This window comes from Salmo salar, chromosome ssa17 (assembly GCF_905237065.1).
Source record: "Salmo salar chromosome ssa17, Ssal_v3.1, whole genome shotgun sequence".
In the NCBI taxonomy this organism is placed as follows: domain Eukaryota; kingdom Metazoa; phylum Chordata; class Actinopteri; order Salmoniformes; family Salmonidae; genus Salmo; species Salmo salar.
In genome coordinates, this window is record NC_059458.1 from 87,120,997 (window position 1) to 87,132,079 (window position 11,083).

Sequence of the window (11,083 nt, forward strand, 5' to 3'; positions counted from 1 at the left end):
CTGCCTCCCCCCCTCCTTCTCTCTCCCCCCTCCTGCCTCCCTCCCCCTCCTTCTCTCTCCCCCTTCCTCCTGCCTCCCCCTCCTTCTCTCTCCCCCTTCCTCCTCCCTCCCCTCCTTCTCTCCCCTCGCCTCCCTCCCCCTCCTTCTCTCTCCCCCTCCTCCTGCCTCCCCCTCCTTCTCTCTCCCCCTTCCTCCTGCCTCCCCTCCCTCTCTCTCCCCTTCCTCCTGCCTCCCCTCCTTCTCTCTCCCCCTTCCTCCTGCCTCCCCCTCCTTCTCTCTCCTCTCTCCCCCTTCCTCCTGCCTCCCTCTCCTTCCCTGGACCCTGCCAATCGATTGGATGACCAGTAAACGCTTGCTGGCAACAATGCCAATAGAACAAACGACCAGCCTAGATTTGTGTCAGGGACTATATACTCACGGAAAGATGAAATAGTATGAATACATTTAAAGTTTTTAATAAAAATATTTCAATCATTATTTGAATGTGTGTAACGTTGGATAAAAGTGATACTGCCCTCAAAGCTGTAGTTTGTAGGACACATTGACATACCCTCTCGACTTCGTCTCGGGCTAAACAACACCATGCCCATATAACATCCAAATCACGGCTTCTTGGGCATTATCATTTAAATGAAGCCTCCTTGATACAGAGGAGGGAATGTTCCTGTCAGGGAGAGAGAGAGAGAGAGAGAGAGAGAGAGAGAGAGAGAGAGAGAGAGAGAGAGAGACAGAGAGACAGAGAGACAGAGAGACCAAAGGGCGAAGAGCCACCCCCACTATCTCTCCAAGCAGCCAGAGAGAGAGACAGAGAGAGATAGAGACAGAGAGAGATAGAGATAGAGACAGAGAGAGACAGAGACAGAGAGAGAGACAGAGAGAGAGACAGAGAGAGAGAGACAGAGACAGAGAGAGATAGAGACAGAGAGAGATAGAGATAGAGACAGAGAGAGATAGAGACAGAGAGAGAGACAGAGACAGACAGAGAGAGAGAGAGAGAGAGAGAGAGAGAGAGAGCGACAGGGAGAGAGACAGAGAGAGACAGAGAGAGAGACAGAGAGAGACAGAGAGACAGAGAGAGAGAGACACCAAGGTGAAGAGCCACCCCCACTATCTCTCCAAGCAGCCAGAGAGGAGTGTTTCACTCTCTACAATGATAATCAAGTGTGGCCACGGGTTAAAACAGAAGGAAATTATGCTGACAAGAGTACAGAGATGTACTGTGGGAGTAATTACTCTTCTGTGGAAAGAGAAAGCATATTGATTTCTGGAGATGGGCTCCGGGCATTATCTGAAGCACACTCAGTAATACGTAGCCGGGCTGAAGCTCTGTTTGACTGACAGCTGGGCCATGTCCCAAAATGGCACCCTATTCCCTACATAGTGCACTACTTTAGACCAGGACCCAAAGGGAGTAGGGTACCGTTTAGGAAGTACCCCTGGTGGGAAGGAGATTGGGGCTGAGGGGATATGAAATATATTCTGCACCATGGATGAATATCCACAAGCAACAGAGTTTCATTATCCAATCAAAATGCATGTTGTTCCTCACTGTATAGAGTTTCATTATCCAATCAAAATGCACTTTGTTCCTCACTGTATAGAGTTTCATTATCCAATCAAAATGCATGTTGTTCCTCACTGTATAGAGTTTCATTATCCAATCAAAATGCACGTTGTTCCTCACTGTATAGAGTTTCATTATCCAATCAAAATGCATGTTGTTCCTCACTGTACAGAGTTTCATTATCCAATCAAAATGCATGTCATTATCCAATCAAAATGCATGTTGTTCCTCACTGTATAGAGTTTCATTATCCAATCAAAATGCATGTTGTTCCTCACTGTATAGAGTTTCATTATCCAATCAAAATGCATGTTGTTCCTCACTGTATAGAGTTTCATTATCCAATCAAAATGCATGTTGTTCCTCACTGTACAGAGTTTCATTATCCAATCAAAATGCATGTTGTATATTATATCTGGCTGTTCAAGTGTGTTCTATTTATATGTGCATCCCAAATGGCCCCCGTTGGGCCCTGGTTAAAAGTAGTTCACTGCATAGGGAACAGGGCTTCATTTAGGAGGCTGTTTGGCTGCATTTAGGACCTAGTTATATGTTACGCTTCAGAGAATCATTACAGATTCATGTTTAAAACAGTGGGAGCAAATAACAAAATGATTTAAATAGTTTGGCTTTATAAACGAATTATCCACAGTTCACCCATCAACACGCTTCAGGGTAGAAATGTATTATTTATATTATATTATTATCTACGCAGCACTTTCTACTTGAATTTTAATAAAACAATAAGAAATATATATAAATAAATAATAATAATTGAATCAATGAACCGATGAAATGAAATAGTTTTCATCCCTCACCAATCTGGTGACGGTGACGTTTGGTGAGGAGACAGACGTAACAGACCCTCAACTAAAATAGAAACTCAACTTGTAAAGTCAAAGCAAAGACCACAGACATTTCAATACGCACAAAGAAGCTTATTTCTCTCACATTTTGGGCACACATTTGTTTACATCCCTGTGAGTGAGCATTTCTCATTTGCCAAGATAATCCATCCACCTGATAGGTGTGGCTAATTAAACAGCATGATTATTACACAGGTGCACCTTGTGCTGGGGGATAATAAAAAAAACCCGCTAACATAACTTGCATCCAATGTCGTTTTAGAGAATTTGGCGGTACGTCCAACCGACCTCATGACCGCAGACCACGTGTAACCACGCCAGTCTCAGGACCTCCACATCCGGGCTTCTTAACCGGCGGGATCTTCAGTGACCAGCCACCCAGGCAGATGATGAAAGTGTATGTTTGCAAAACCGAAGAATTTCTGAATTCAGAAAACCCTCTGCTCATCATCCTCACCAGGGTCTTAACCTGACCGCAGTTCGGCGTCGTAACCGACTTCAGTGGGGGAAATGCTCACCGTCGATGGCCACTGGCACGCTGGAGAAGTGTGCTCTTCACGGATGAATCCCGGTTTCAACTGTACCGGGCAGTATGGCGTTGTGTGGGCGAGCGGTTTGCTGATGTTAACGTTGTGAACAGAGAGCCCCACGGTGGCGGTGGGGTTATGGTATGGGCAGGTATAAACTACAGACAACGAACACCATTGCATTTTTATCAAAGGCCATTTAAATGCACAGAGATTCCGTGACAAAATCCTGAGGCCAATTGTTGAGCTCATTCATCCTCACCTCCTGTTTTAGCAGGATAATGCACAGCCCCATGTCGCTAGGATCTGTACACAATTCCTGGAAGCTGAAAATGTCCCAGTTCTTCCATGGCCTGCATACTCACCAGACATGTCACCCATATTGAGCATGTTTGGGATGCTCTGGATCGACGTGTACGACAGCGTGTTCCAGTTTCAGCCAATATCCAGTAATTTCACACATCCATTGAAGAGGAGTGAGACAACATTCCAACAGGCCGCAATCAACAACCTGATCAACTCTATGTGAAGGAGATGTGTCACGCTGAATGGTGGTAACGTACTGACTGGTTTTCTGATCCACAACCCTACATTTTTTAAAGGTATCTGTGATCAACAGATGCATATGTGTATTCCCAGTCATGAAATCAACAGATTAGGGCCTAATGAATTTATTTCAGTTGACTGATTTCCTCATCTGAACTGTAACTCAGTAAAATCTTTGAAATTGTTGACATGTTGCTTTTATATTTTTGTTCAGTGAACAACATTCCTCACTGTCTGCCACACACACACACACACACACACACACACACACACACACACACACACACACACACACACAAACAACAACACACACACACACACACACACACACACACACACAACACACACACAACCTGTCTCAAAAAAACCCACACACCACCAACACACACACACACACACACACACAAAACTGTCTCTCTCACACACACACACACACACACACACACACACACACACACACACACCACACACACACACACAACACACACACACACACACACACACACACACACACACACACACACACACACACACACACACACACAGTGTCTCTCTCTCTCTCACACACACACACACACACACACACACACACACACACACACACACACACACACACACACACACACACACACACACACACTAGACTCCAGCTCCTGGCAGCTATCAGTCTGTTGCTGAGCTGCCAATCAACAGGAGAGGCTGTCAACAAAACCCTTCTAGAGCCGTCCAACTGGGACCAAACACACCGCTGTTACACTGCTGTTACACTGCTGTTACACTGCTGTCACACTGCTGTAATACACTGCTGTAATACACTGCTGTTACACTGCTGTTACACTACTGTAATACACTGCTGTTACACCGCTGTTACACTGCTGTCACACTGCTGTTACACTGCTGTAATACACTGCTGTAATACACTGCTGTTACACTGCTGTTACACTGCTGTTACACTGCTGTCACACTGCTGTTACACTGCTGTCACACTGCTGTTACACTGCTGTAATACACTGCTGTTACACTGCTGTTACACTGCTGTATACACTGCTGTTACACTGCTGTAATACACTGCTGTTACACCGCTGTTACACTGCTGTAATACACTGCTGTTACACCGCTGTTACACTGCTGTCACACTGCTGTTACACTGCTGTAATACACTGCTGTTACACTGCTGTTACACTGCTGTAACACTGCTGTAATACACTGCTGTTACACCGCTGTTACACTGCTGTCACACTGCTGTTACACTGCTGTTACACTGCTGTTACACTGCTGTAATACTGCTGTAATACACTGCTGTTACACCGCTGTTACACTGCTGTTACACTGCTGTTACACTGCTGTTACACTGCTGTAATACACTGCTGTTACACTGCTGTAATACACTGCTGTTACACTGCTGTTACACTGCTGTAATACTGCTGTTACACTGCTGTTACACTGCTGTCACACTGCTGTTACACTGCTGTAATACACTGCTGTTACACTGCTGTTACACTGCTGTAATACTGCTGTAATACACTGCTGTTACACCGCTGTTACACCGCTGTAATACACTGCTGTAATACACTGCTGTAATACACTGCTGTTACACTGCTGTCACACTGCTGTTACACTGCTGTAATACACTGCTGTAACACTGCTGTAATACACTGCTGTAATACACTGCTGTAATACACTGCTGTCACACACTGCTGTAATAATCAAAATCAAATCAAATCACATTTATTTATATAGCCCTTCGTACATCAGCTGATATTCTCAAAGTGCTGTACAGAAACCCAGCCTAAAACCCCAAACAGCAAGCAAAGCATGTGAAAGAAGCACGGTGGATAGGAAAAACTCCCTAGGAAAAACTCCCTAGAAAGGCCAAAAACCTAGGAAGAAACCTAGAGAGGAACCAGGCTATGAGGGGGGGCCAGTCCTCTTCTGGCTGTGCAGGGTGGATATTATAACAGAACATAGTCAAGATGTTAAAATGTTAAAATGTTCATAAATGACCAGCATGGTCAAATGATAATAATCATAGTAGTTGTCGAGGGTGCAACAAGCACGTCCGGTGAACAGGTCAGGGTTCCATAGCCGCAGGCAGAACAGTTGAAACTGGAGCAGCAGCACGGCCAGGTGGACTGGGGACAGCAAGGAGTCATCATACCAGGTAGTCCTGAGGCATGGTCCTAGGGCTCAGGTCCTCCGAGAGAAAGACAGAAAGAGAGAAAGAGAGAATTAGAGAGAGCATATTTAAATACACACAGGACACCGGATAAGACAAGAGAAATACTCCAGATGTAACAGACTGACCCTAGCCCCCGACACATAAACTACTGCAGCATAAATACTGGAGGCTGAGACAGGAGGGATCAGAAGACACTGTGGCCCCATCCGATGATACCCCCGGACAGGGCCAAACAGGCAGGATATAACCCCACCCACTTTGCCAAAGCACAGCCCCCACACCACTAGAGGGATGTCTCCAACCACCAACTTACCGTCCTAAGACAAGGCCGAGTATAGCCCACAACGATCTCCGCCATGGCACAACCCAAGGGGGGCGCCAACCCAGACAGGAAGACCACGTCAGTGACTCAACCCACTCAAGTGACGCACCCCTCCCATGGACGGCATGGAAGAACACCAGTAGGCCAGTGACTCAGCCCCTGTAAAAGGGTTAGAGGCAGAGAATCCCAGTGGAAAGAGGGGAACCGGCAAGGCAGAGACAGCAAGGGCGGGTCGTTGCTCCAGCCTTTCCGTTCACCTTCACACTCCTGGGCCAGACTATACTTAATCATAGGACCTACTGAAGAGATAAGTCTTCAGTAAACACTTAAAGGTTGAGACTGAGTCTGCGTCTCTCACATTGGTAGGCAGACCATTCCATAAAAATGGAGCTCTATAGGAGAAAGCCCTACCTCCAGCCGTTTGCTTAGAAATTCTAGGGACAATTAGGAGACCTGCGTCTTGTGACCGTAGCGTACGTGTAGGTATGTACGGCAGGACCAAATCGGAAAGATAGGTAGGAGCAAGCCCATGTAATACTTTGTAGGTTAGCAGTAAAACCTTGAAATCAGCCCTTGCCTTAACAGGAAGCCAGTGTAGGGAGGCTAGCACTGGAGTAATATGATCAATTTTTTGGTTCTAGTCAGGATTCTAGCAGCCGTATTTAGCACTAACTGAAGTTTATTTAGTGCTTTATCCGGGTAGCCGGAAAGTAGAGCATTGCAGTAGTCCAGCCTAGAAGTAACAAAAGCATGGATTAATTTTTCTGCGTCATTTTTGGACAGAAAATTTCTGATTTTTGCAATGTTACGTAGATGGAAAAAAGCTGTCCTTGAAACAGTCTTGATATGTTCTTCAAAAGAGAGATCAGGGTCCAGAGTAACGCCGAGGTCCTTCACAGTTTTATTTGAGACGACTGTACAACCATCCAGATTAATTGTCAGATTCAACAGAAGATCTCTTTGTTTCTTGGGACCTAGAACAAGCATCTCTGTTTTGTCCGAGTTTAAAAGTAGAAAGTTTGCAGCCATCCACTTCTTTATGTCTGAAACACAGGCTTCTAGCGAGGGCAATTTTGGGGCTTCACGTTTCATTGAAATGTACAGCTGTGTGTCGTCCGCATAGCAGTGAAATTTAACATTATGTTTTCGAATGACATCCCCAAGAGGTTAAATATATAGTGAAAACAATAATGGTCCTAAAACGGAACCTTGAGGAACACCGAAATTTACAATTGATTTGTCAGAGGACAAACCATTCACAGAGACAAACTGATATCTTTCCGACAGATAAGATCTAAACCAGGCCAGAACTTGTCCATGTAGACCAATTTGGGTTTCCAATCTCTCCAAAAGAATGTGGTGATCGATGGTATCAAAAGCGGCACTAAGATCTAGGAGCACGAGGACAGATGCAGAGCCTCGGTCTGACGTCATTAAAAGGTCATTTACCACCTTCACAAATACACTGCTGTAATACACTGCTGTAATACACTGCTGTAATACACTGCTGTCACACTGCTGTCACACACTGCTGTCACACACTGCTGTCACACACTGCTGTAATACACTGCTGTAATACACTGCTGTAATACACTGCTGTAATACACTGCTGTAATACACTGCTGTCACACTGCTGTAATACACTGCTGTAATACACTGCTGTCACACTGCTGTCACACAATGCGGTCACACTGCTGTAATACACTGCTGTCACACTGCTGTAATACACTGCTGTCACAAACACTGCTGTCACACACTGCTGTAATACACTGCTGTCACACTGCTGTAATACACTGCTGTAATACACTGCTGTAATACACTGCTGTCACACACTGCTGTCACACTGCTGTAATACACTGCTGTAATACACTGCTGTAATACACTGCTGTCACACACTGCTGTCACACACTGCTGTCACACTGCTGTAATACACTGCTGTAATACACTGCTGTCACACACTGCTGTCACACTGCTGTAATACACTGCTGTCACACACTGCTGTAATACACTGCTGTCACACTGCTGTAATACACTGCTGTCACACTGCTGTAATACACTGCTGTAATACACTGCTGTAATACGCTGCTGTCACACTTAGTCCCAAATGGCACCATATTCCCTTGATAGTGCACTACTTTGAACCAGAGTCGGTAGCGCACTATAAAGGGAATAGGCTGCCCAGACCAGCAACCCCAGGCAGATCAAATGGCATTCTGTATTTCTAGAGAGATGAGAGATGGTCCGTCACACTCCACTCTGAACTGATAGTCGTCATGGAAACAGAGATTGATCATTACCCAGTGCCATGTGTTTTTATACATTTTTTAAAAACTTATTTAATCTTTATTTAACTAGGCAAATCAGTGAAGAACAAATTCTTATTTACAATTACGGCTTACCCCGGGACTCCCAATCACAGCCGGATGTGATACAGCCTGGATTCGAACCAGGGACTGTAGTGACGCCTCTTGCACTGAGATTTTTTATTTGATTTATTTCACCTTTATTTAACCAGGTATGCAAGTTGAGAACAAGTTCTCGTTTACAATTGCGACCTGGTCAAGATAAAGCAAAGCAGTTCGACAACATACAACAACACAGAGTTACACATGGAGTAAAACAAACGTACAGTCAATAATACAGTAGAAAATAAGTCTATGTACAATGTGAGCAAATGAGGTGAGATAAGGGAGGTAAAGGCAAAAAAAGGCCATGGTGGCAAAGTAAATACAATATAGCAAGTAAAACACTGGAATAGTAGATTTGTAGTGGAAGAAAGAGCAAAGTAGAAATAGAAATAATGGGGTGCAAAGGAGCAAAATAAATACAGTAGGGGAAGAGGTAGTTGTTTGGGCTAAATTATAGATGGGCTATGTACAGGTGCAGTGATCTGTGAGCTGCTCTGACAGCTGGTGCTTAAAGCTAGTGAGGAAGATAAGTGTTTAGAGGGAGATGCAGTGCCTTAGAGCGCTGCGCCACTCAGGAGCTATTATGTTACAACACGATAGTACCATTACTGTTCAGTCTCTCATTGTGTTACAACACGATAGTATCATTACTGTTCAGTCTCTCATTGTGTTACAACACGATAGTATCATTAATGTTCAGTCTCTCATTCAACAGGATAGTATCATTACTGTTCAGTCTCTCATTGTGTTACAACACGATAGTATCATTACTGTTCAGTCTCTCATTGTGTTACAACACGATAGTATCATTACTGTTCAGTCTCTCATTGTGTTACAACACGATAGTATCATTACTGTTCAGTCTCTCATTGTGTTACAACACGATAGCACCATTACTGTTCAGTCTCTCATTGTGTTCCATGTTTTTGGGTCAGGGCTTGTATGATCTCCAGGTCCAAGGAAGAGGTGCATAGAGGAGAGACGACAGACAGAGAGACAGACAGACAAGACAGACAAGACAGACAGACAGACAGACAGACAGACAGACAGACAGACAGACAGACAGACAGACAGACAGACAGACAGACAGACAGACAGACAGACAGACAGACAGACAGACAGACAGACAGACAGACAGACAGACAGACAGACAGACAGACGATTATCTGCTAAGGCCTCACTCCACTCTGGCATTTTCATTCAGCCTCTCTCTTTCTGTGAGGGCTCTTAAAGACCGACTGATAACCATCACAACTGTTCTCACACTGGAGGACAGACAGAAGACGAGAGGAAGAAGAAGGCCTCTGAAGGACCAGCCAATCAACAACAGAGAATCCCTCTGGACCAACCAATCAACAACAGAGAGAGTCCTTCTGGACCAACCAATCAACAACAGAGAATCCCTCTGGACCAACCAATCAACAACAGAGAATCCCTCTGGACCAACCAATCAACAACAGAGAGTCCCTCTGGACCAACCAATCAACAACAGAGAATCCCTCTGGACCAAGCAATCAACAACAGAGAATCCCTCTGGACCAACCAATCAACAACAGAGAGTCCCTCTGGACCAACCAATCAACAACAGAGAATCCCTCTGGACCAACCAATCAACAACAGAGAATCCCTCTGGACCAACCAATCAACAACAGAGAATCCCTCTGGACCAACCAATCAACAACAGAGAGAATCCCTCTGGACCAACCAATCAACAACAGAGAATCCCTCTGGACCAGCCAATCAACAACAGAGAATCCCTCTGGACCAACCAATCAACAACAGAGAATCCCTCTGGACCAGCCAATCAACAACAGAGAATCCCTCTGGACCAACCAATCAACAACAGAGAATCCCTCTGGACCAGCCAATCAACAACAGAGAATCCCTCTGGACCAACCAATCAACAACAGAGAATCCCTCTGGACCAACCAATCAACAACAGAGAATCCCTCTGGACCAACCAATCAACAACAGAGAATCCCTCTGGACCAACCAATCAACAACAGAGAGAATCCCTCTGGACCAGCCAATCAACAACAGAGAATCCCTCTGGCCCAACCAATCAACAACAGAGAATCCCTCTGGACCAACCAATCAACAACAGAGAGAATCCCTCTGGACCAACCAATCAACAACAGAGAGTCCCTCTGGACCAACCAATCAACAACAGAGAGAATCCCTCTGGACCAACCAATCAACAACAGAGAATCCCTCTGGACCAGCCGTTAAGCAACAGGAAGAAAAATCAGACCACTTCATACCTCTCTTGTGAGGTATGTTGAAGTAACAAGCACTGAAAGTGTGTTCAGGGAGACGATTTCTACCTTCTACATTCTACTGATGAATCAGAGTCTGTTATTGTGAGAGTGAACAACAACCCATCGAATCAAACTCTTCTCTTGTTCCCCATCTCTGTCTCCTTCAGCTATAGAACTCAAGGTCTCTGCTTCATCGCTCAGGGGAAACTGTGTTCTCGCAGGAAGCAGTAGATAATCAGTTTACCTGCTAGCTAAACAAATCACACACCGCAGGACCAGAGTAGTCTGCTGTAGTAAAACACAGAGCAAATCACAGGTAAACACACTGCAGGACCAGAGTAGCCTGCTGTAGTAAAACACAGAGCAAATCACAGGTAAACACACTGCAGGACCAGAGTAGCCTGCTGTAGTAA